Here is a 27,968-nt window from a genome sequence, read left to right on the forward strand (position 1 = left end):
AACACCTCACCCTCACTCACCCACAACGCCTCACCCTCAGTCAACCTCAACACATCACTCACCCTCACTCTCACTCATCCTCAATCACTCAACACCTCACCCTCAACACCTCACTCACCCTCAGCCCCTCACCCTCACTCACCTCCTCACCCTCACTCATCCTCACTCACCCTCAACACCTCCCCCTCATTCTCACTCACTCTCACCCTCTCATCCTCATACTCACTCACCCTCAACACACTATCACACTACAACCACACAAAATAACTATTACCACCCCAGCACCACTCATCACCACTGCAGCAAACAAAGGTCATACAATAACAACATGTACGCTTTTAACAGTCACACACACAACAACAGCTATCAATGGCCACTTTCACCAGGCATACACACACAACAGTCATCAGTACTGCAGTATTATGTCTAAATGAGACTGTGGGTGTGCAAAATACGGATGTGAAGTGCAGAGTGAAGCAGTGTTGTTGCTCAATGGTACTGTGGGGCTGCAGAAAGATAAAGTGGTATTACTGCATGTTGCATTCGTGGACATCAGTGATGCCATTGTTGGGAGAACTGCAACTGTTGTGGTGCTGAGTTATGCTGTGGTGGTAAATATTAAACACCATCACAACGCCACTCATCACTAGCACAGAACAACACATCACAAATACAGCATTACTAAGCACCACACACTCACATGCCCACACGCTCACACACCCCCACCCTCACACACATCCACACTCACACACTCTCACACATCCTCGCACACCCACTCACATTCTCAATAAGCCTCATAGCCTCACGCTCGCCAACAATCACTCACTCTCACCCTCACACCGTCACCCTCACACCATCATCCACTCACCCTCAACACCTCACCCTCACTCACCATCAACACACTATCACACTACAACCACACACAAACACTTACCACCACAGCACCACTCATTACCACTACAGCATTACTCAGCAGACAAACGACATACAATCCAAACATGTGCGCTTTTAACAGGCACACACACTAATAGCTAGCAATGGACACTTTCACAAGGCGTACACACACAACAGTCATCAGTGCATCCTTTCACCATGCATACACCCACACAAACAGCCATCAATCCACGCTTTCAACAGTCACACACACCACCAGCCTGAAGTGCACGCTTTAGAACAACTTTTTGTACGTTGCACACACAATTACAGCTATACAAGCATGCTTTGGTGCTGTACAGTACTGCAGTTCTATGTCTAAATGAGACTGGGGGAGTTCTAAATACGGCTCTAGTGGCAATGAGTGATGATCTCATGTTGCTCAATTGTAGTGTGGGGTTGCAGAATGTTAATAATGTGCTATTGCTGCCGAAATGGACATAAGGGATGCCGTGCAAGAGAAAATTACTACACACAAGGAAAGTGCGACCGAAAAACACGTACGGCAAAACGAAACTCAATCCATGCCAAAGAATAAAACTAAATAGCAGCCATTGATAAAATACTAAACACACTCTAATGAGAGGAGCCAGACAGAAAATACGTGCGAGCAAAGCAAGAACGAAAACAATAATTACATTACACCTCACACTCACTCTCCCTCAACACCTCACCCTCACTCACCCTCAACACATCACCATCACCCTCACCCACCTTCAATCACCATCAACACCTCACCCTCACTCAACCTCACTCACCTTCAGCCCCTCACCACCTCACCCTCAATCACCGTCATCCTCACTCACACTCAAGACTTCATCCTCACTCACCCTCATCACATCTGCCTCAATTACCCTCAACCACACTTACCCTCACACTATCACACTAAAACAACACACAAACACTTACCACTACTGCACCACTTCACTCACCCTCAACACCTCACCCTTAAACTCTCACTCAAACTCACTCTCACTCATCCTCAATAACATACAACACCTCAACCACACTCAGCCTCAAATCCTCAATAACACTCAGCCCCTCACCCTCACTCACCCTCAACACCTCACCCTCAATTACACTCAACACCTCACCCTCACTCACCCTCACTCATCCTCACTCACCCTCACTCACCGTCAACACACTATCACACTACAACAACAAACAAATACTTACCACCACAGCAACACTTCACTCACCCTCAACACCTCACCCTTAACTCCTCACTCACACTCAATCTCACTCATCATCAATCACCCTCAACACCTCTCCCTCAACACCTCACTGTCATACTCACTCACCCTCAAAACATCACCCTCATTCACCCTCACTCACCATCAACACACTATCACACTACAACTACAAACAAACAATTTTCGCCACAGCAACACTTGACTCACCCTAAACACATCACCCTTAACTCCTCACTCACACTCATCCTCAATCACCCTCAACACCTCACCCTCACTCACCCTCAACGCCTCACCCACACTCACCCTCACACCCTCATCCTCAGCACCTCACTCTCTCTCACCTTCAACGCCTCGCCCTCAACGCCTCACCCACACTCACCCTCAGCTCCTCACCCTCAGCCTCAACACCTCACCCTCACTCACCCACAACGCCTCAGCCTCAGTCAACCTCAACACATCACTCACCCTCACTCTCACTCATCCTCAATCACACTCAACACCTCACCCTCAACACCTCACTCACCCTCAGCCCCTCACCCTCACCCACCCTCAACTCCTCACCCTCACTCATCCTCACTCACCCTCAACACCTCCCCCTCATTCTCACTCACTCTCACCCTCTCACCCTCATACTCACTCACCCTCAACACACTATCACACTACAACAACACACAAACACTTACCACCACAACAACACTTCAATCACGATCAACATCTCCCCCTCAACCCCTTACTTACCCTCACTCTCACTCATCCTCAATCACCCTCAACACCTCACCCTCACTCACCCTCAACGCCTCACTCACCCTCATAGCCTCACCCACCCTCAACGCCTCACACTGACTCACCCTCAATCTCACTCACACTCAACGCCTCACCCTCACTCACCCTCAACACCTCACCCTCACTCACCCTCAACACCTCACCCTCACTCACCCTCAACACACTATCACACTACAACCACACAAAAAAACAATTACCACCACAGCACCACTCATCACCACTGCAGCAATCAAAGGTCATACAATAACAACATGTACGCTTTTAACAGTCACACACACACAACAACAGCTATCAATGGCCACTTTCACCAGGCATACACACACAACAGTCATCAGTACTGCAGTATTATGTCAAAATGAGACTGTGTGTTTGCAAAATACGGATGTGGAAGTGCAGAGTGAAGCAGTGTTGTTGCTCAATGGTACTGTGGGGCTGCAGAAAGATAAAGTGGTATTGCTGCATGTTGCATTCGTGGACATCAGTGATGCCATTGTTGGGAGAACTGCAACTGTTGTGGTGCTGAGTTATGCTGTGGTGGTAATTATTAAACACCATCACAACACCACTCATCACTAGCACAGAACAACACATCCCAACTACAGCATTACTAAGCACCACACACTCACATGCCCACACGCTCACACACCCCCACCCTCACACACATCCACACTCACACACTCTCACACATCCTCGCACACCCACTCACATTCTCAATAAGCCTCATAGCCTCACGCTCGCCAACAATCACTCACTCTCACCCTCACACCGTCACCCTCACACCATCATCCACTCACCCTCAACACCTCACCCTCACTCACCATCAACACACTATCACACTACAACCACACACAAACACTTACCACCACAGCACCAATCATTACCACTACAGCATTACTCAGCAGACAAACGACATACAATCCAAACATGTGCGCTTTTAACAGGCACACACACTAATAGCTAGCAATGGACACATTCACAAGGCGTACACACACAACAGTCATCAGTGCATCCTTTCACCATGCATACACCCACACAAACAGCCATCAATCCACGCTTTCAACAGTCACACACACCACCAGCCTGAAGTGCACGCTTTAGAACAACTTTTTGTACGTTGCACACAGAATTACAGCTATACAAGCATGCTTTGGTGCTGTACAGTACTGCAGTTCTATGTCTAAATGAGACTGGGGGAGTTCTAAATACGGCTCTACTGGCAATGAGTGATGATCTCATGTCGCTCAATTGTAGTGTGGGGTTGCAGAATGTTAATAATGTGCTATTGCTGCAGAAATGGACATAAGGGATGCCGTGCAAGAGAAAATTACTACACACAAGGAAAGTGCGACCGAAAAACACGTACGCCAAAACGAAACTCAATCCATGCCAAAGAATAAAACTAAATAGCAGCCATTGATAAAATACTAAACACACTCTAATGAGAGGAGCCAGACAGAAAATACGTACGAGCAAAGCAAAACCAAATACAATAATTACATTAACATCAATAAAAGGAAAGGCATAAACAAAAGTATAAGAACTCACAAAGGCACTTTTTCATAATATGCAAATAAAATTGTCATTACCTGTCGATCGTAGCAGCTCATTCCCTGAAATGTAGAAAATATAAAAAAAAACACAAAAAAGAGAACATACACAGTGCATACATTATACTTTTAACTACAACAAGCAACTAACAAAAAAAATGAATAGCGGCGAAACAAGTCACATACCGGTACAAATGACACAAGCAAAAGCTAAGTCAGAGGGAAAATAAACATCACAGTGCCACCTCAGGCGAAACGGAACTACTGAAACTACATACCAGGAAGACACTAGCAAAGATTACTCAATGCATCCCAAAGAATCTACTTAAACACGAGCCAACATTCGCATAAAGATCAAGAAAAATTCAAAACACAAGGAAAGTGAGCGAGAAATAACAAGGGACGCAATTTCAAAGACATAACACATACAAACATAAACATTGCTTTATGTAACATTTCGAAAAAACTATATTTTTCAAACATATATCTTTTAGAACAGTACTAAGGAATATTGTAACTCAAAACTCGATAATACACATGGCGCAATACAAATAAAACACTCATACATCCTAATAAAACATTATTAATAATACGTATATACACACACGTATTAATACATTCAAATTCATGTACTCACTTTTAATAAATGTACATCTTACCAGTCAGACGACGCAGCAACAAACACGGAGGAATAACACACCTTTACCGCACGAACATTCACATCAATTTGGAAAAAGCCCCGTTGACGCATGTCAAATGCAACGCTACGTCACACAACGTAGAGCTGCGATTGGCTAAAAATTACGTAACGCTCATAATTACATCACCATCAATTAAAAAATAGAACGCTAACATCCCTTACGTAACAAACGTAAAGGGAATACATTGCGTAATACCCTTTACTAGAACAGAAAAACAAAAACTTTTATTTACATACACTACATAATTTTAGAAACGTATACACAAGCCAAGTGCGACCAAAAAACACGTACGGCAAAACGGAACACAATCCATGGCAACAAATACACCGAAATAGCAGCCATTGATAAAATAAAAATCAAATGCAAGAAGCCAGGCAGAAAGTACATGCGAGCAGAGAGACCTAATAAAATAATTACATTAGCTTTACAATAAGCAAATCAATAAACAAAAGTATAAAAGTCACAAAGACACGCTTTAATATTATGCAAATTAATTTGTCATTACCTGTCCATCGTAGCAGCTCATTCCCTGAAATAAAGAAAATATAAAAAAGAAAACACACAAAGAGAACATACACAGTGCATACATAAAACTTTTCACTACAACAATAAACAAACAAAAAAAAAAACTGTGCACGCACTACCAATCCTTCCGTTATGCCAGATCTCACAATCTTCCATCACACACGGAGCTGCTCCAGCACAGGCAACGGCAATGCAAGCTTCACTCAAACACGGAGCAGGTACAGCACAGGCAACAGCATTCCCTTACACATGGAACAGGTACAGCACCGAGAGCTGCAGTGCAATCTTCCCTCACACATACATCAGGTACAGCACAGCCGGCAGCAGTGCAAGCTTCCCTCACACACAGAGCAGGTACAGCACAGGCAGCAGCAGTGCAAGCTTCCCTCACACATAGATCAGGTACAGCACAGGCGGCAGCAGTGCAAGCTTCTCTTACACATGCAACAGGTACAGCACTGACAGCAGCAGTGCAAGCTTCCATCACACACGGAGCAGGTATAGCACAGGCAACGGCAATGCAAGCTTCACTCAAACACGGAGCAGGTACAGCACAGCCAACAGCAGTGCAAGCTTCCCTTACACATGGAACAGGTACAGCACCGACAGCAGCAGTGCAAGCTTCCCTCACACATAGATCAGGTACAGCACAGGCGGCAGCAGTGCAAGCTTCACTCGAAAACAAGGAGCAGGTACAGCACAGGCAACAGCAGTGCAAACTTCCCTTACACATGGAACAGGTACAGCACCGACAGCAGCAGTGCAAGCTTCCCTCACACATAGATCAGGTACAGCACAGGCGGCAGCAGTACAAGCTTCCCTCACACACAGAGCAGGTACAGCACAGGCAGCAGCAGTGCAAGCTTCCCTCACACATAGATCAGGTACAGCACAGGCGGCAGCAGTGCAAGCTTCCCTTACACATGCAACAGGTACAGCACCGACAGCAGCAGTGCAAGCTTCCATCACACACGGAGCAGGTATAGCACAGGCAACGGCAATGCAAGCTTCACTCAAACACGGAGCAGGTACAGCACAGGCAACAGCAGTGCAAGCTTCCCTTACACATGGAACAGGTACAGCACCGACAGCAGCAGTGCAAGCTTCCCTCACACATACATCAGGTACAGCACAGGCAGCTGCAGTGCAAGCTTCCATCACACACGGAGCAGGTATAGCACAGGCAACGGCAATGCAAGCTTCACTCAAACACGGAGCAGGTACAGCACAGGCAACAGCAGTGCAAGCTTCCCTTACACATGGAACAGGTACAGCACCGACAGCAGCAGTGCAAGCTTCCCTCACACATACATCAGGTACAGCACAGGCAGCTGCAGTGCAAGCTTCCATCACACACGGAGCAGGTACTGCACAGGCAACGGCAATGCAAGCTTCACTCAAACACGGAGCAGGTACAGCACAGCCAACAGCAGTGCAAGCTTCCCTTACACATGGAACAGGTACAGCACCGACAGCAGCAGTGCAAGCTTTCATCACACATACATCAGGTACAGCACAGGCGGCAACAGTGCAAGCTTCCCTCACACACGGAGCAGGTACAGCACAGCATACCCTCAGACCCTCACCCTCAACACCTCACCCTCACTAACTTCACCCTTATCACCTCACCCACAATTCCACACCCTCACTCACCCTCACCATCACTCACCCTCACTCACACTCAACACATCACCCTCATCTACACTCAACATCACCATCACTCACCCTCAACATCTCATCCTTAACACCTCACTCTTAACACCTCACTCACCCTCACTCATCCTCAACAAGTCACACTCACTCACCCTTAACACCTCACCCTCACCCTCAATACCATTCAACACCTCACCCTCACCTTCACTCAACATCACCCTCACTCACCCTCAACGACTCACCCTCAGTTACACACACTAACACTCAAAAACGCAACAGCACTCTGCCTCTCCATCATTCACACTCTATCCATCATTCACACACTATCCATCTTTCAGAAACTCTGCATCATTCACCCACTCACCATCATTCACCCAATCTCCATCATTCACCCAATCTCCATCATTCACCCAATCTACAGCATTCACCCAATCTACAGCATTCACCCAATAGACAGCATTCACCCAATAGACAGCATTCACCCAATCTGCAGCATTCACCCAATCTGCAGCATTCACCCAATCTGCAGCATTCACCCAATCTGCAGCATTCACCCAATCTGCAGCATTCACCCAATCTGCAGCATTCACCCACTCTGCAGCATTCACCCACTCTGCAGCATTCACCCACTCTGCAGCATTCACCCACTCTGCAGCATTCACCCACTCTGCAGCATTCACCCACTCTGCAGCATTCACCCACTCTGCAGCATTCACCCACTCTGCAGCATTCACCCACTCTGCAGCATTCACCCACTCTGCAGCATTCACCCACTCTGCAGCATTCACCCACTCTGCAGCATTCACCCACTCTGCAGCATACACCCACTCTGCAGCATTCACCCACTCTGCAGCATTCACCCACTCTGCAGCATTCACCCACTCTGCAATTTGAGGAATGTTAGGCCATTTTCTTACACATAAAGAAATTTCAGGACGGAAAACAAGGGGGTCGACGGAGTATAGCATCAGATACGTTAGACACAAAAAAAACTTAACATCATTGACCTAAAAGGATGCAAGGATGTTAATCAGTCTTCGGGCCAAAAAGTAAATTTAATTCGTACGATATTACAACAATATTACACAAAGGAAACAAATACAAATATGTGGCAGGAAGCGAGGACGAGGAGATACAAAGACACAAGTGAAACAGGCAACTTTTTCGCCGGGCAATAAACAAGCACTATTCATCCGGAGAATGGGACGGTTTAAAGACAGTAGTCAACAGTTACACAAAAAACCGGACGCATACAACAATAGCACTTCTTCTCACGGAATTCCGTCTAATATAAAGCAAATATGACGAAATAAACAAAAATTCAGAAACAATCAAATTTTTCATAGGGAAATAAACAAGAACGATTCATCCGGAAAATGGGACGCATTGAATACAATAGTCGAGATTTACACAAAAAAAGAAACGCTTAACACAATAGCATTTATCCAGACGGAATTAGTTCAAATACAATAAAACATATTACGAACATAGAAAGAGTCAGTCACAAAAATCTAACGAAAAATACATTAGTTCACTGTACATGTCGTTCATACATTGCTAAAAATACTACAGTCAGCAAAGACACAAAGTTTCATTTCATACTTCAAGTACGTCAATAACAAATTATCCGACTACTTCAGCATCACACAAAAAAATAATAAAAAAACAACTTACATCAATATATTACAACACATTTACCACTTCGAAATGAAACAAACCCCTTTTGTATGTCAAATTACCAAAAAAAGGACATTAATACATTACATTACAGTTTAACAAAACATATGCATTACACATCGCCAATAAAAAACACTACTTTATGTTACATTACAAACATTTACAAATATTACGAGTGAATTAAATAAATTTAGCAAGTATTTAAATTTTACATAGTATATATACTACATTACATTACATTAAAATAAACTTAGGAATACATTCTTACCTGTCAAACGACGCAGCAACACCACCGGGACAAGAACACGCCTTCCGCACACCAACATTCTCGATCAATGGGGAATTCAACGGTTGACGTATGCAAATCGGAACGCTACGTCAAAAACGTCGCGCTCCGATTGGCTAGAAAAATACGTAAACAAAAAACACACACAACTCAAAAATAAACTAGACCGCTAAACATAGCAGACGTCGACGTGACGCTATACGTCGGCCATTTTAAAAAAAAAATAAAAACGAGACTACACAAACATGTTACAAAACATACACATAGTTAGTACAATACATACACATTTAAAATTACATACTAATATACACATAAGACTGAAGTAATACAAAGGGGACACCTTTAGTTACAAACAACACATTACTTAATTATTATTAACATATACACACACTCTTAACATCACCCTCACACAACAAAACTATCACACTCTTTCACACACGCTCAGTAACGCTAAAACAACCACGCAACGCCACTCAGGCACGCAACGCCACTCACGCACGCAACGCCACTCAGCCACGCAACGCCACTCAGCCACGCAACGCCACTCAGCCACGCAACGCCACTCACCCACGCAACGCCACTCACCCACGCAACGCCACTCATGCACGCCACTCACACACGCAACGCCACGCACACATGCAACGCCACTCAGCCACTCACTGCCACTCTGCCACGCAACGCCACTCAGCCACGCAACGCCACTCAGCCACGCAACGCCACTCAGCCACGCAACGCCACTCAGCCACGCAACGCCACTCACCCACGCAACGCCACTCAGCCACGCAACGCCACTCACCCACGCAACGCCACTCACCCACGCAATGCCACTCACCCACGCAACGCCACTCACCCACGCAACGCCACTCACCCACGCAACGCCACTCAGCCACGCAACGCCACTCAGCCACGCAACGCCACTCAGCCACGCAACGCCACTCACCCATGCAACGCCACTCACCCACCCTCAACCCCTCATCCTAACTCGCAATAACCCTCCCTCACCCTCACCCTCACTCACTCTCACTCTCACTCACCCTCAACACCTCACTCACCCTCAACACCTCACTCACACTCAACTCCTCACTCATCCCCACCCTCACTCACCCTCAACACCTCACCCTCACACAGTGCAATAGGTCTCGTAGGATTTTTAGTTACAGCTTTTACAATTGTTTATTGCTTTTTTGATTTGTAATTCTTTAGCATTGGCAAAAAAAAATAAAAATGCAAAAGATTTACAACAAAAAACCCATAAACAATTCTAAATGCACTAACTCTAATGCTGCGAGACCTATTGCATTTCCAATGCTTGTTGCATTTGGGATGATGAATCCCAAATGCAAAAATAGTGCTCGCAAAGGGCCAGATTCTCAGAATCTGGCCCTTTGCGAGCCGATTTTCCTTTGATGAATCTGGCTGTATATGAAGTGTTCGGAGTGCAGGAGTATCTTGACTAGAAAGTATAAGGCTTCCGATGAGAGTGTGAGTTCACATACTTATACCCTGGACTCCTGGATATCCCACTAAATTTGTAATCATGCTAAACGTAATTCTTATCTATCACTGTCATGCACTATGCTGCGCGTAGTAAGCTTTATGGTTAATATTATGTGCCAATTTAAACAAATAATAGTATCCGTATAGAAGAAGGACTCTGTTTCCACTTGTGCTTAGGTCTTTCTTTTAAAACAGCCTCCTTATGTTTCAAGACACTGCTATTAAATGAGCATTGGTGAAGACGGAACTACTCAATTTCCACCTCCTTGAGGACTCGTGAAAACAGAAACGCCTTCGATTGTTTTCATTCCTTACAGAAAGAATACTGCGCCCTCTTCTGCGGGTCATTGGGAGAAAGGGCTCTCGCCTCAACATGATACGGATGGGTTGCCATGTTGTAGCTCATAGAAACTGTCAGTTGGTAATTTGGGGTTTGGAGGCTTCTTCGACTGCCGCCTTGGAAACATGGTATGCCATCACTCTGTAACCAGGGCAACATCAACATCTGTTGTTGTACCTGCAACTGGAGAGTTGCATACTTCACAACCGCCTCCAAGCACTCCCCTGAACTCTTTGTTATACTTTTTTATGCTACCAATAGGTGCATAGTGCATTTCTACCTTTTGTGTCGTCTTGTAGCTCTTTCGTGATCTGAGTGCCCTTTCTCTGCTGTTCTAGGATTTCTCAATGACCGGATTTCTGGCTGGTATCTTGTTGTTTGGTCTTTGAAACATTACCAATGTTTTGTTTCGGTGGTTGTTGCTGGGCATTGTGAAGAATACTCCTTAGTGTGATTTTCTCTCAATGCGTGGATGTAAATACTGTATTACACTCCGTGTGACCTTAATGGGATCTACAAGGAGCCAGCGTCAAGACATCATTGGGAAACTTTTGTTATGACAAATAAAAATCGTGTAAAGGATCTTCAATAATTGGTCTTCGGTGCATATAGTACACACATTATTCACAAAAAGCATAGTTTTGCTGGTCGCCTACACACTTGAGGCATGGTGGACAATCTCTGCCCTAGTACAGCCCACTAACTGTGGATTCCGCGGTTGCGTATTACCTGCTGCAAACCGCTTCAATACCTTTTCAGGAGTAGTAACAACTGTATAAGTGCAATAGCAAAACGATACAATAGATCAAAGAATGGAACGTGAAAAACAGACAAGGTGGTAGTAACTCGATTACTTACTGGTAGTCTTAATTAATGTCAGAGTGGGTCTTTCTCTCCATAGTGCTTGGTTTAACACCCCGCCACTAGCCCCCATGCTCCTCTCTTATTTTTCTGTAACCACGCTTTGTGTAGCTTGGCATGGTGTAGTAAAATGAAGGTCTTTGGGCTCTTTTTGTAGTTAAATGGAGTAGAAACTAAAAAGTAAAATGGAGAAAACTGTTTCTTAAGGTTATTAGGGAAGACATGTCTTTATTGAGGGGACAGAAGTTGCCTATCTCCAGGGCGAGGACACCTATGAATGTGGACTGCTCATTGTGGTGCTTAAAGTCTCACTGTGTAGGGGGGGGGGGGGGTGCTAGAGGGCGCCAAGCAAGATGGCCACACTTACGTGAGGCTCTTGCAGCTCAGGAGTATATTCTCAAGATATCCTCTTCATCTACCGCACAACACCGGAATGAACGGTTCCATCTGACAGCCAACATCTCGGAGCACCCGCCGCACTGCCTCACCGCCCGCACCTCTGCCCAGAACCGAAGAAACACGAGCTCTTCTTCCACTCGACTGAGCTGGCAATATGGCGGCCGCGACTTTTTAGTGAGCGAGCTGGGACGCTGCCGAGCCCCACGGAGGAAATTACTGCTCCCACAACCACGGCTGCCGCTGGCCCTCATCGCCAATCTCGCATCGCCACTGCCCCTGCCGAGATCGTGCTGCCGCTGACTGGGGAGGCTGCCTCCGTCTCCGGGGAGGGCTGGCCCTGACGGCCTCTGATGAAGACCTGCGGCTCGCCGTGCCTACTGAGGCGGCGGGACCTGTATGACCGGTGGACTGCTGACACAGCCGAGGAAGACTGGGACGGGCTTGGGCGGTTAGTGGACTGCGATACCCTGTTGGTGCCCGTGCAGCCTCTGAGAGACCCGCGCTACTGCGAGGACTGGCCAGCCTGCTCCTGCCCTGTGTAGTCTGCAGCGCCCCACCTTCCCGAGCGCGGGCGTCTGCGGCCTGGGGGCCCGAGTGGGTGCGAGCGACGGCCGCGGCATCCTTGGCACCGGCTGGGAGGTGGGCCTAACAACGCGCTGGCTGCTGTTGAACACGACTCCGATCAACATGGCCCGGCCGCATCTGGCACCCGTGACCTCCCCTCCCGCTGTGCCTGTGGGGGGCAACTGTCCTGCTGACATTGTGCGGGATAGCGCTGAGCCCTCACTCCTAAATCCACATTGCAGAACCACTGCGCTCCGTAACCATAGTGCACACCTAGTCGGCCCTTCGCTGGATCTAAGCCCCCCCTCTGAGTGCCTGATATAGAAGTGGACAGAAGATAAGCACCCTACGAACCCACAGCATCTGCTGGGAACATGGGGACACCGCCACAATTTTCGGCCGTGGCTGCGTATAATAACTCGGCACCCAGCACTCACCACGCCCAGAGGCCTATAGCCCTGTGCCCGGCTGCATGCAGGGTGGAAACAGCTTAGTTTTGCCATTTTGGAGCCCTTTACCAGTGCACAGACTCATAATGTTACCGACGAGCTTGCCCTGAGCGACCTCTGCATCAACCACCTCACTCCTACTATCAACACCTCCCTTCGACCCCCCCACAGCCTGGGAGGAACAGATTAATATCATGACTCATGCGAAAGGTTGTAAAGATCTGATGCCACCCCTCCTGCTTTACGACGACTAAATCAATTTTAAAGAGTACATCCTGATCATCACCGGCCCCTGCCACCGCCAGCTCCCTACGGACTTACGATCTGCGGTACAAAACACGGGGCGCAAACAAGAAAGTTACACTGCGGACCCTCCCTAACTACAACCGCATCACCGCCCCCCCCCCCGCTTGGAAGCCATGGGGAAACCAGACGGGCGGCAACCAAAACTCAACTTTGACAACTGCAAATCGGCCCGGTCCCAAACAGAGCCTGAGGAAGACGAGCCAGAGGCACCGATCACCTCTACTACGGATCTAAAAGAACTGCTACTGGTGATGCAGTCGAGCCTGACTCTTGAATCAAAAATGGACTCTATGAACGCGAGGCTGGATGGCCTCACGCACAGGGTGGAGAAGCACGACAATCGCCTAACTGAGGTGGAACGGCGAATTTCTGACCTGGAGGACACATCCAGCACCACCACAAGTCGCACACTCGAAATGGAGAGGATCCTGAAGGTGATAGCTGCTAAAAATGAGGATTTAGAATCTTGCTCGAGACGGAACAACCTCCGGATTCTAGGAGTGCCTGAATCGATGGCCACTGGCAAGATGGAAGAATACGTAGAACGTCTCCTCATCACTCTCTTCGGCAGGGAGGTTTTTTCACCAGTCCTCGTTGTCGAATGAGCACACCACTCATTAGCAAATCGTCCAGTTCCTGGGACCCCTCCCTGGCCCATAATAGCCAAGCTACTCAACTATTGGGATAGAGACACTGCCCTCCGCCTCTCAAGAGAAAAAGGACAACTTAAACATGAGGGGACGGAGATATCGATATATCCAAACTTCACCATGGCCGTCCAAGACCAAAGAAGAAAGTTCCTCCAGGTCATGAAAAAACTGCAACAACTAAACATGCCCTACGCTATGTTGTTCCCGGCCCGCCTCAAAGTTACACACCAAGGTAAACACCACTTCTTTGCGAATCCACAGCACGCCCAGGACTTCCTCAAAACCCTGCCTAAACTACCCACGGGCCAATCATCACCAGCACACCGCCCTGAAAGAAGTGGTGACACGTCAGACATCGAATAAGCTGCAGAAGGGATAATCCCGAAAATGTTAAAACACGCATCAAGCTCCTGTGCACACGCACACTCCCCCAAGTATAAAGTGGGTATTGAACTAATACACATTACTCCGTTCATATTATACAGCCCTTAAAACATGCGGAAACCAGGTCACACACCTCACAGAAAAGAATGAGAGGCCAAGACTGTCTATACACACTGAGACACAGCAGACTGGCTCACTGGGTACTATTACAACTGCCATCCTACCAGACACTTCCACTATCTCTCAGCTATGCCCGACACTGGCAGGAAACCAATGTCTGACCTCTGTAGCGGCTAATGACCCAACTATCCCATACTTGTACCCACCTGCTTGCAATACCACACAAGCTGTGCGGCGCACAGCCGATCACAGTCTTTCGAAGAGAGAACCAACATACAGCGACGAGATGAAACTACATAATACCACCGAGCACCCATGCTATGGCGAGGAGAGACTGGTCACCCTCTAGATTCCATTCGACATGTGAACCCTAAGCATCATATACCATAAATGGTTAAAATGTTGTTCCCACTGGCCCCTGTTGGACCAGTGGATTTTAAGACTTATTGGGAGGGGGCAGGGTTGGGGCACGGCGAGTTTGGGTCGCCGCTATGGGAGGGGGTAGGGATTGAGGAAAGTTTTTATGTTGCTTCCGATTGTACCACTTCGCGCATGCATTCTGACACTGAAAAGCCTGATTACACACCAAATACTTTCTATACGCATTGATCATATAAACACAATGGAGTCAGAACCCACTTCACTATAACTTTTTTACATGGAATGTACGAGGGTTAGGGGATCCCCGCAAACGCTCCCATATCCTTTCCTATTTAGACCGCCACTACATTCACTGTGCCATGCTCCAAGAGACGCATCTCGCTCCCACCGCATCCCCTACATTCGCAGCCCGTTGGGTGACCAGTAGATTCTTCTCGTCCTACTCATCATAAACCCTTATCTTGGTGAAACGCACGCTCCCCTACACCCCCATCGGATCTTATGGAGACACACAGGGCCGCTACAGTATTCTCTGGGGAAGGCTATCCGCACAATCCATCACATTTGTCTCCTGCTATGGACCCAACACCGATGACCCGGAATTTTTCCGGATCCTCTGGGGCAAAATAATAGACATAGGCTCTACTCACCTGATATGGGGAGGGAACTTCAATGTCACCATAAACCTGGCTTTAGATAAGTCGCACCCACAGACTCACCACTACTCTAATGCGCAGACTGCCCTCAAAAACATTGCAGAGGAGTACGACCTTATAGATGCTTAGAGAACGCTGCATCCACTAACCCGAGAGGGGACCTGTTATTCCACTGCTCATTCCTCTTGGTCTTGCATAGACAGCTGGCTAATAGACAAAGGCCAGGCAACTTGGCTGACACATGCGTCTCACCTCCCCCGGCATATATTCAGACCACTCCTTACTCTCACACCACCCTGTGGAGACCCACCCTACATCGCTTGGCGCCTCAACCCACATTCATTATTAGATCCGGTTTTCACAGATGAGCTTGAGCAACAAATATCAGATTTCTTCACCCAAAATGACAACTCGGTACCACAGTATGCTACGGTATGGGAGGCCTTTAAGGTCACCATATGCGGTATTTGCATAGGCATAAGTGAGAAAACCGCAAAAGTTGCGGAAGCTAGAACTAAACATCAAACAAACAGAATTGTCACTTCAGACTTCGCCCACCCCTGAATTGAAAATGCATCTGCGTGACTTCCTCACTGAGTACCAAGAAACGGCTGAAAGAGAGTGTAAATTCAGAGGGAAATACCATCAGGCACGTCGGTACGGTGAGGGAGAGAGACCGGGCAGGGCACTAGCCTCTGTGATCTGCCCCCTGCTTCGCCAATACTATACTAGAGGTGGAAGACGAAGATGGCCAGACACACAGAAACACCTCTGACATAGTTGACACTTTTATGAGGTTCTATAAATGACTATATAAAACGCACAGGAAAAAGCCAGTAGACTTTATCCCATTTTTTGAGGACACTGCTATTGCCTGGTTGGGAGACGGTCAGAGAGAATTCCTTTTTGCACACCACGAAGATGAGGAAATCATCTCCGCAATAATGCAGCTACAATCTGGCAAGGCCCCGGGGCCGGATGGCCTCCCGGCCGAATTTTACAAAAATTTCGGCATCTACTCATTCCTGTGCTGCGCCATGTCTTTGAGGAAGCACGAGAGCCAGGCATTCTGCCCCAATCAATGCGCGAAGCACTAATTATCTCCCGACCCAAACCGGGGAAGCCGACTACACAAGTTGATTCGTATAGGCCCCTGTCCCTTATTAACGTTGACGCCAAGATTCTAGCTAAATTAATCGCAAATTGCATCAGTTCCCTTATGCCAGTACTGGTCTTTCCTGAGCAATTGGGCTTCGTGCCGTCCAGGGGCACTTCCCATAATCTGCGCACCCTCTTTGCGATCCTTCATAACATAGACCCCGACATGAACGCTGCTGCCATCTTCCTAGGCGCCACCAAGGCATTTGACTCCCTGGAATGGGACTATTTAGCCTTTGTATTACACGGCGTGGGATTCCCTCTCCCATTCCTAGCCTGGATAAATCTATTATACACAGACCTACAATCTACAGTGTTGATCAATGGCATGCGCTCATCCTTCTTCACAATAGCTTGAGGCACCAGACAAGGGTGCCTCCTATTACCCTCTTGTTTGCCCTAGCTATTGAACCCCTTGCCGCCAAAGTCTGCCAGCACTTTCGCGATCATGCCATTATCTACCCAGAAAGACAAATATTAATTTCTTTATATGCAGATGATCTCACTCTTTATTTACGGAATCCAAGCAAAAGCTTGAATCCCATCCTCAGACTCTTCATCCTCTTCGGACGACTCTCTGGAGTCAATATCAACTGGGGAAAATCCCAACTCTATCCCCTCACCAATCCCACTACTACATTCGAGCTGGATTATCCCTTACACTGGTGCGAAGACACACTCACCTACCTTGGCATAGTCATATCCCTTAACATGAGGAACTAATGAGGGCCATTTATGGCTGTGCATTGGATTCAATAACAGACACAATTGCACAGTGGATTGTATTGCCACTGTATATGGCGGGCAGAGCCGCCCTTATAAAGATGGTAATACTGCCCTAACTATTATACTTGTTCGTCAATATTCCCTACGCCCCCAGCCGACAATTTTTCTCGTCCATCAAGAGTCAACTCATAAAGACTCACTTGGGGAGGGAAGCAGCCCAGGCTACGCTGGGACACCCTCATGCGTCCCTTCTGTGATGGTGATTCGAAATACCAGACCTAGAACTATATTTTAGCTGTGCCCAAGCTCACTTTGCCTCATATTGGATAAACCCCCCCTACATGCCGCATCTTGCAATTGAAGATAGATATATGACCCCTACCCCATGCACTGCCTTTTTGAGCACCCCTGCAGTCCCGAGGTGCCCACAATCAGTCTCCTTACTTTGACGTGCATACTTTGGACCTAATCCAGCTGGAACTCAGGAAAGGTCAAGTGTCGTAGGAGGGTCGAATGTTTCATACTATGGAGCAGTAAAGCCCCCAACGCACCATCTTATCCCAATAAGAACTACAATCCATACTTCACATACAAGATATAGTATTAGGCCGCAGAGTTAAAAATCAGGACTGTTTCCAGGATGGCTTAATTTGAGGCCCACCAGCCAGGCTTTAAGTGGGCTGGGTCTCACAGGTGCTCAGCACCAGCAGTTTTTTAAAAGGGGCCTCGAAACGGGTCTCTATCGGCTCTGTTTTGTGCCCTGGCACAGGCGGTCCGTTTTTTCTGGACTGCAGTGACAGCAAGCACACCCACGTGTGAGTGCTCAGACTGCTCACTTCTCACTAGTTTATCGTATGCATCTAACAACCATTGACAAAGCCAATAGTCCTGCCTTCTTGTAGGTATGATGCTACTTGTAGTATAACAAAAAAACAGCAAAATACAAGTCGGGCGACACACAATGCTAAACATAGATTTTTAGCTTATGTGTTTTTAAGCCACGCCCTTATTTACACTGCTCACGCCCCTTTGAGAGACCCCCCCAGTTTTTTATCCCACCTAAAGCCCTGCCCACCAGTACTCATTTTTGGGGTCCATCACTTATTTTCGCTCATTAGACGTTGACCATGAGAAAGAGAGGGAAAAATGCACAAAGGGGAAAGATGTAGGAAGAGAAAGACTGAAAACGCATTGCTAGGGGAGAAAGCATGAACCTACACAAGCGAGATAAAGGCAAAGGGAGTGTCTGGTGGTAGATGGAAGAGACATGAGGCCGAATCAAGGCTACACAGCCTTGCTATTTGGTACCACAATGTTTAAAAGCACTGCCCGATGGTTTCTGGGTGGAGCTTTGGGTACTGGCACTCATTAACACTAAAAAGTAAGCACTGGTCTCCAGTGGTCTAATTGGGGGAACACCAGCCAGGGCTAAGCCCTAAGAAAGCAAAATAAACAACGGTTATTGAACCAGGGTCCTCTGTTTCTGATCTTCACCAGCTAAAGAAAAAAACGTACCTGGTCACAATGTGCAGCTGCAATGCAGTTTTAGCAGACGTTTCTTTGTAAATGAGAATTAAACAACACCAAGGATAAAGTCCTATTTCACTGGTGTCGCACGACCAAAAAATGTATTTTATTTCAATTGGTCATCAAAGTTATTGCCCTTACATTTAAATATACAATGTCAAGACTTGTATTGCTTAAGACTTAAGATAATGGTTCTATGGACACTGTTTGCTAAACATCTTGTTGACTGCTGCTGGTGGTTGGTATTCTTTGTCTTGTGAGACCCTTAATAAAATTTAAAAAGTCCACATTTGTAAAGCACGAACCACTCATCCTTACGGGCCTCAAGGCGCTGGGGGCCGTTGGGGAAATTAAGGGCCCGATGTAGGTAAATCCCATTTACCGATTTTGAAATACCGAATTTTACCGAATTTTACCGATTCGGTATTTCAAAATCGGTAAATGGGATGTAGGTCCCAACATCTGGATTCGTTACCGAATCCTTAACAATTCTTTAATTACCGATTCGGTAAATACCGAATCGGTAATGCCCATTCATTCCTATTGGCTTTGAAGCCCATAGGAATGATTAGGCATTACCGAATTAAAGAATTCACAAGGGTGCAGGGGGTGTCACTTTGACACCCTCTAGCACCCCCAAAACGGGCATGTGTGCAATGTGGCACACAGACATGCCCTAAGGGCACGTCTGTCTGTCACATGGCACATGTGTACATGCACAGATGTGCATGTACACAGGAATCGGTTTTTTACCATGGATTTGTATTCCATGGTAAAATACCGATTCTGTAAGCCATGTGCTGATGGAACATAGGCTACCTACATTGCATTTTCGGTAATTTTACCGAATCGTTATCATTACCGAATCGGTAAATATTACCGAATCGGTAAATTTACCGATTCAGTAATGATAACGAATCGGTAAAATTACCGAAAATGTGCCCCTACATCTCGATGGCCCTTTACCGATCGGAAACGGCCGAAAATCGGTATTTTCGGCCGATTCCGATCGGTAAAGGGCTACCTACATCGGGCCCTAAGTGAGCTATTGAGCAGAGTCACACGGTGCTGAGCTGCCGGTGGAGTCGGGGATCGAACCGTGAACCCTGTACTCCTAAATCAGCTGCTCTGTCTTGCACCACACCTCTCCACTTGTACAAATTATCAAGCCCAGGGCTGCATTTCACACACAGTAGTAGCCTGTGCCCGTACTTACATTAGCCAGGCCTCTTGTAGAGAGCTCTTAGACACTCCTCTTAGACCCTGCCCCTCTAAGAGCCCCGCCTACTTTTCCCTCTCATTTACTCACAGGCTTGTAGACAGTGGTTTCGCCATCAACATACTTGTTATTCTCCAGAAATGTAAGGAATTTTCTGATTTTACTGATGGAAGCGAGTCTCCCAAGGCAGGATGTGCTGTCCCAGCCCTCTGACTCAAAGCTGTGTTCCCAGGGTAGTTATTACAGAGGCTTGTAAAGAGAGCCCGCGCGCCGCTCTCTCCCTCGCCAGATTGATGGCTATTATACAAGCTCGCGGATGAAGCGGGAAGCAGGGCCCGTGCTGCCTCTCACAACCAGCTGCACGAGATACCAGGGCTAAAAAAAGCTGCTCTAAAGGTTGCAACGCTGCTCTGCCTGATAAAGATTCTTGTAATTCTGCTACGGCTGTAGTTCTCTCGGCTTGGCTCTGTCAGGCCTCCTTCGCGTTTCGAGTTTTAGAAGACAACTGCTCTGTAGTGTGTACAAAACAATATCACCCTTGCAAACATGACCTTCAAAAGGCGCCCAAGGACGGCTAAAAATCTGTGGATGTCACAATATTGGTGGGAGGATAAACCTCTATATAAATTATGCAATGGGGCTACCCAAAAAATCACTTTAGGCTTTGCAAGGGGTAGGAAATGAGCTATGTAAATATCCATAACATGCAACATCACAATAGGTACAATATTGTGTGTTACAGTCATTGATTGACCCCCAAAAACTTGCAACATTCGTTTTGTGCCACTATGTGAAGTTATTTTTGCATATATTTGATTAATTCTTACTTGGAAAATGAAATCCTGTCTCTCTCCCCCATCAAGGCATCCCACCCAAAGGTCAGTTATAATTTCATGTTTCATTTTCCCACAGAGCTGCGCACCAGGGGAGCCCACTGGGGCCCACAGAGAAAAAGAACCAGCACGTGTATCTCTGTCAGGCATTATAGCAGTGCATTGATTGCAGTTTGGGGTTTATACCTTAGGCAGCACCCACATCTTCTCAGTAATATTCTTTCAGGGCGATCTTCTGCTGCTGGCTGACACCCATCTGTTTTCAACCTGGTAAGAAGAAAGAGACCCCAATTCTTCATCACAGGTCGGGACCCTCTTATTTTCTTGATAAATGTGGCAGACAGTGGAAAGCAAAGATCAGATCTCTGCCCTGGAAAGTGAGGCATGTATTTTTACATTTTATATGTCCCGGTAGTAAAAAACTACCAACGTCGCAATCACTACTGGAAGACCTGCCTCTCCCATAGGATAGTATTGGGTTACCTTATTACATTGAATACTTGATAACTTTCAATTGGGTGATACAAAAGGGGATGATGGACGGAGCGTTTGAGCAAATCAAACACTCACCCCCAGTCAACTGATCTGGGTTTAATCCATCACCATTCTTTAGCCCACTCAGCCACCTCATTTCAGACATGGCTATATGCAAATCAGTCTGACCCTGTGCCTCATGGGAACAGTCCAGCCCGAACTGCCAAGCCATGTCTTCCATGGACCGGAACCAAGCATCCTGGGACCGGTTTCGGATTCATAATCCTCATCAGCCAGGCTATCTTGAATCCAGTGGCCAAGTGAGCAAGGGACTCACGTCTGAGCATACCCTGCCACACTTAGGGCGAACAAAGCGATACAAAAGGGGATGATGGACGGAGCGTTTGAGCAAATCAAACACTCACCCCCAGTCAACTGATCTGGGTTTAATCCATCACCATTCTTTAGCCCACTCAGCCACCCCATTTCAGACATGGCTATATGCAAATCAGTCTGACCCTGTGCCTCATGGGAACAGTCCAGCCCGAACTGGAACTGGCAGTTCGGGCTGGACTGTTCCCATGAGGCACAGGGTCAGACTGATTTGCACATAGCCATGTCTGAACTGGGGTGGCAGAGTGGGCTAAAGAACGGTGATGGATTAAACCCAGATCCTCACTTTGCCACTGGATTCAAGGAAGCCCGGCTGAAGACGGCTGGAATGCCAGAAACCGGTCCTCAGAAGCTTGTTTCCGGTCCAGGGAAGGCATGGCTTGGCAGTTCGGGCTGGACTGTTCCCTTGAGGCACAGGGTCAGACTGATTTGCATATAGCCATGTCTGAACTGGGGTGGCAGAGTGGGCTAAAGAACGGTGATGGATTAAACCCAGATCTTTTGACTGGGTGTGAGTGTTTGATTGATTCAGATGCTCCGTCCATCACCACCCCCTTTTGTACTGCTTTTGGCCACCATAAGTGTGGCAGGGTATGCTCAGACGTGAGTCCCTTGCTCACTTTGCCACTGGATTCAAGCAAGCCGGGCTGAAGACGGCTGGAATGCCAGAAACCGGTCCTCGGAAGCTTGTTTCCGGTCCAGGGAAGGCATGGCTTGGCAGTTCGGGCTGGACTGTTCCCATGAGGCACAGGGTCAGACTGATTTGCATATAGCCATGTCTGAACTGGGGTGGCAGAGTGGGCTAAAGAACGGTGATGGATTAAACCCAGATCTTTTGACTGGGTGTGAGTGTTTGATTGATTCAGATGCTCCGTCCATCACCACCCCCTTTTGTACAACTTTCAATTGGGAGCAGGTAGGAATGTCCCTGTCAGAGCATTTATGCCAGTGGTGCATGCAGGGCTCTGGAGTTCTGATCAATATAACAAAAACTGTATTTACTTCTTTATCACCATTTGAATGGTTCACAGAAATGTAGCTAAGCTTCTAGATGTAGTAATGCTTATTTCTGGATTTGGTGTGTTTTCTCAGAATATATATACAACTTATCCCTTTAATACGTGATAACTTTCAATTGGGAGCAGGTAGGAATGTCCCTGTCAGAGCATTCATGCCAGTGGTTCACACGGGGCCCTGGAATTCTGATAAGTTAAAAAACTGCACTTAGTTCTTTACCACTATTTGAATGGTTCACAGAAATGTAGTCAAGCTTCTGGGTGTGGCAATGCTTATTTCTGTATTTGGTGTGTTTTCTCAGAATTTATACACAACGTATCCCTACTGTGTGCTTTAAATTGCGATTAAAAGGTTCCCTTGACTACATTTTTTTTGTTGGTTATTTTTTATTAGAAAATAATTTTCCATTTCTTCCACCTTTTTTGGATTCCATTTCCTTATTTATCTCTGAAAGAAGCTCCCAGAGAAGAATACGAAGGAAAACCCCAGGACTGCTTGAAGGTGAACATCAATAAACAAACAGTAGAAATTGTGTTGTCCTGCCACTCAAAGCAAAGCAACCTCTAACTAAAAGACAGTGGCCTTGCAAGGTCATGATACCGAGATGCCCTCGACCGTTCTGTGCAACGGGCTCTGGACCTCAACAACCCTGAAGCCCATGATCTGAGTTGCAGGATGAAGTCCCAGATATGACACAAGTACATGTTGCAGACTCTGAGTGACAAGGGCTCTTGTGAATCCAGCTCCAGAGAGGCCAGTTGAATGACCACGTGATCTGCTCCCCCAAGGGTCAGCGCTCTAAATTTCTTGAAATGCTGGATCGGAGTTGCTGGGTGCTCCAAACCTACACATGTAGGCAATCTATCTGAAGAACAGAATTTATTACAGGAGACATAAAGAAAAGCACACAACCTCTCTCAAGCAAGTGCTCCAAAGTCTCTCCCAAAGAACAGCCCTTTAAACTCCTTTCGAGAGATGGCACAGAATGCTGACTCAACATTCAAAAACAATAAAGAAACAGTGCAGCAATAAGTATATAATAAAAGTATTCAAGGGACCTGTCACCTGTGCTAGGCCAATACCTCTGCTAAAGGAGGGAAAGTGAAGAGTGAGGTAAAAGATTGTCCCTTCGTTACCTATACGTTGCATGTGAGGCCACCAAAAATACCCTGGCTCTCTATGAGTGAAAGAGTAAACAAGTGAAAATTGGGAATATTTTACCTGTATTTACAAGCAGATAAAACTTCCTGGGTGAAAACAGGGCATAGGCAGAGTTCTCCAGGTCATGCCAGCATCTCTCTTCTTACTCTGTAATGAGAGAACCAATCACCTCATCAACCTTTTTCAATGCATGTAAATGCACCAGGCTGGATCTACTGAGTAGTTTCAAACTTTACCTTCATTTTCACAAAGTGGACCTATTAAACCGCACAGTGAATCCCAACCCAAAAGTCAGCAATTCGGAGAGCGGCTGGATTGGCAGGTGCATCTGACTGCACCATAGACCCAGCGGGTAGTGGATCTAACCAGAGGGAAGGCTTAGTGCTGCCTTCTTATCCAGAAGCACACCTGTTTGAAATCAAAGCCCGAAATGCAGCCCATCCATTTAGATTTTTTCCCTTTTAGAACCAGGGGATCTATGCGGAGGTGGAGACGGGGAGTGGACTTGTGCGGAACTCAAGAGGAGCCCCTCTTTGAAGCCCGGTGCTGCACTGAACTCTTCGAAAAGATATGGGGTAAATGGTTCAACCTGTTGTCCTGAGGGGTGAGTGTGTGTTTTTTATGATTGGGATAGTCTCATGTATGATTTTACCCTACAAACTGATTCACAAGTCTCTGTCGTTTCTCATGTGGATGTAGACTCCGATATTATGCTTGATTTTGCTTCCAATGTAAATTTGTGGTTCGTTCTAAAATTTAAAAAACTTGATTATTAAAAAAAAATAACAAGGGGAGCACTTCCATCCCCCTTTCATAGATAAGCATTTTACGGTGACAAAAGAAGTTGTTTTTCCCATCAGTACCTAGGTTCATGTTTGAAATTGTGAGGACTTTCAACGTCTGATATTCATAGCACTTGATATATAACTTTGCATTTGACACATATGTTATTCCTCATAGGGCATGTAATGTCTTCCAAAACACACTTCACCCAGTGAACATAGAGAGGACGGTTGGTAAATGATTTAGGGCTATCTTTTAGATTCTATTCTTCTGTTTGATAGTATATGCCAAGAAGGTGGAATTCAAAAGGGAGCACGCGCCACAAGCTCAGATTTCTATTTTTTCCTCAGACGTGACCTTCAGAGCAGTTGTGCAAGAAAATGCCCGTGACCTTGGGGGCGGGGACTCACAAAGAGACTTGCCCATAGCCCTGGGCTCAAAGACTGATTAATGCAATCAGTGTGAAGCAAATCAGCCACAATGCACCCTCTTTGGAGCAAGAGCTGTGGACTACATGGGGGGAAGCGAGAGAGAGAAGCCACGTGAACGTCGAGATATTCCGAGGGAGTATAGAAAGCACCTGTTTAACCTGTGCTTACGTCCCTCCCTGGCTTTACATTAGTTTAAAAGAGTAATAAGAAGAGAAAACTAACCCTTCGCTAACCTTTCAATATGGCCTCCATGGGCTTCAGCTATGAGGTCGTAAGTTGCCCTAAAACACAAGTTTTTTGCCCTGTAGTAAATATACTGTGGACATATGGCCTGTCAGGCACTCCATAGGTGGGTGCGTGTGTGTGGGTGAGTGGGTGGGAATGGGTGTGTGTGTGTGTGTGTATCTAAAAGCAATATGTGCTGTTAGAGCAGGTTCTTCATTCAGAATTACTTTTCCAAGAAATATGTTGTTATAGAAATATTAAACACATGTCCAATTCCTAAAAATAGACAATTTAGGTAACCTAAAACAACAATAGAAGATTGCATCATTCAGCCATGCTTACCTATAAATTATACAATTATAACCATATAAAGATAAAAATTTCTCCCTACCCAGTCCCAATACAATCCACAGCCCAGAATCTCACATTGGTTTAAAAAATTTCATAAAAAATAATAGGAGTTTGACCAATAGCAAAACAATTAATTCTGCCCCAATCAGAGCTCTAAACAGGGGCGGCTCCTCTATGTGGGCAGAGGAGCGTCTCCCCACTGCTTTCTGGCAGTGCGAGAAGCAGAAACATAAAATAGTATTATAAATACTATTTTATGTTTCTGGTTCTCACACTGCGAGAAAGCAGAAGGGTTTCGTTGGGGGCGGGCGGGTGGGCAGTCCTGCTCCAGGGCAGGGGAGAAGTGGCTTGCCCACTCTGAGGGCGTAGACTGTTTGTCATACGCACTCTGCATTTTCTCCATGTAGGCTGCATGTGTGGTCGGTGTCCCAGCCAATCACAACGCTGCCATTGCAGCATTGTGATGGGCTTAGGGGAGGGGACGGATGCAGCCTGGGCTGCTTCCTGTGAGGAACAGAGACGATGCGGGACCGGACCAGGCCGGTGAAGGTGGCTCACTGAATATTTCTCACATCTCTTACAGGGGCACTGGCTATTTTTCTTAAAAACATTTGTTTTAAACCCCATAATACGCCTCCCAGGTTCTTCATTCACAATCAAACACACAAATTGTAATATGCCATCTGGCACTGCTCGGTGATGACACCCTTACAATAAATAGACAGACTGTCATCCTAGAGCCCCAGCAAGCCCCTCTATTGCTTTAATTCTTTACATTATAAGACAATCGGGCTCCCACAGACCACAATTTTCACCAGTGCAAAATAAGATGCTCCTCCTCTACCCTTACCCTGTTTTTTCTTTCCCTACAGACGGACCAAACATAGCTGCCAAGTTTTCCGATTGCTTGACTGATATTTCCATTGTTTTAGTGTACGTATGAGTGACATTCTACAACCATAAGTATGTGACACTTTTAGTGACACTACCTCTTAAGTAACACCAAGCAATGGAGTCCATGTAAAGAGATACATATTAGAAATGTCCCTCTCTTTAACAGCTAGAAGCTTTGAAAATGAATCAAAAAGATTCAAAACTTCAGATATGGAACGTTACTAACCTACTTGAAGAGAAGAGAAAAGCCAAAGCAAAAACATTTTGAGGAAATTAAAAACCTGCCTAATGCAAGTTCCCAGTGGACTGACCAGTGCCTCTGTTGACCATCCCACACACACCCTGCAGGATGCTGCTGGCTGATCACTACATCATCCTCATTTGGGAACTTCTGCTTCATCATGGGAATTAAACATCTGTATAGAATAATCCTGGAGCAATAACTTATAGTGCACAAAGTCATCTAACACGACAACAAACCAGAATAATGAAGAGCGGAGTACGTAAAGGTGCGTGGGCTGGAGAACAGATCAAACAAAGGTGCATAAATGCAATCAATGTTCACTACTGTTATGCGACGTTGGGCTGACAGGAACAGTGCTCTTATAGTCTTACATGGATTAATTTTGACCCCATCTATCCAGCGGAAAAGGAAGCAAGCAGAGCATTGCCCAACACATATCTATTTCCTGCAGGCCTTGCCATCAGCAGTTCTGCACCACCAGCCAGTAGCTCCTCAGAAGTCAAATCAGATCCCTCATGAGTTTTTAGGTCTCGCTGAGCCAGCGCATGCTTTGCAAGACATTTAGGGCCAGATGTAGGTAATTTTATTTTACCACTTCTTAAATACCGAATCATACCGATTCGGTAT

The 27,968-nt window shown here is 46.4% G+C and overlaps 1 long non-coding RNA gene across 1 annotated transcript in view; it reads right to left on the bottom strand.

Annotated features, from left to right (window-relative positions):
* LOC144766964 (uncharacterized) overlaps positions 1 to 20,809 on the bottom strand; it is a 176,415-nt gene extending 155,606 nt beyond the window's left edge. The window contains exon 1 of the long non-coding RNA XR_013598002.1: positions 20,626 to 20,809. This is a non-coding gene — a long non-coding RNA (uncharacterized LOC144766964). The remainder of the gene's footprint in view (positions 1 to 20,625) is intronic.
* Between the last annotated feature and the right edge of the window lie 7,159 nt (positions 20,810 to 27,968).

The sequence above is a fragment of the Lissotriton helveticus genome, chromosome 7 (assembly GCF_964261635.1).
Source record: "Lissotriton helveticus chromosome 7, aLisHel1.1, whole genome shotgun sequence".
Classification (NCBI taxonomy): Eukaryota; Metazoa; Chordata; class Amphibia; order Caudata; family Salamandridae; genus Lissotriton; species Lissotriton helveticus.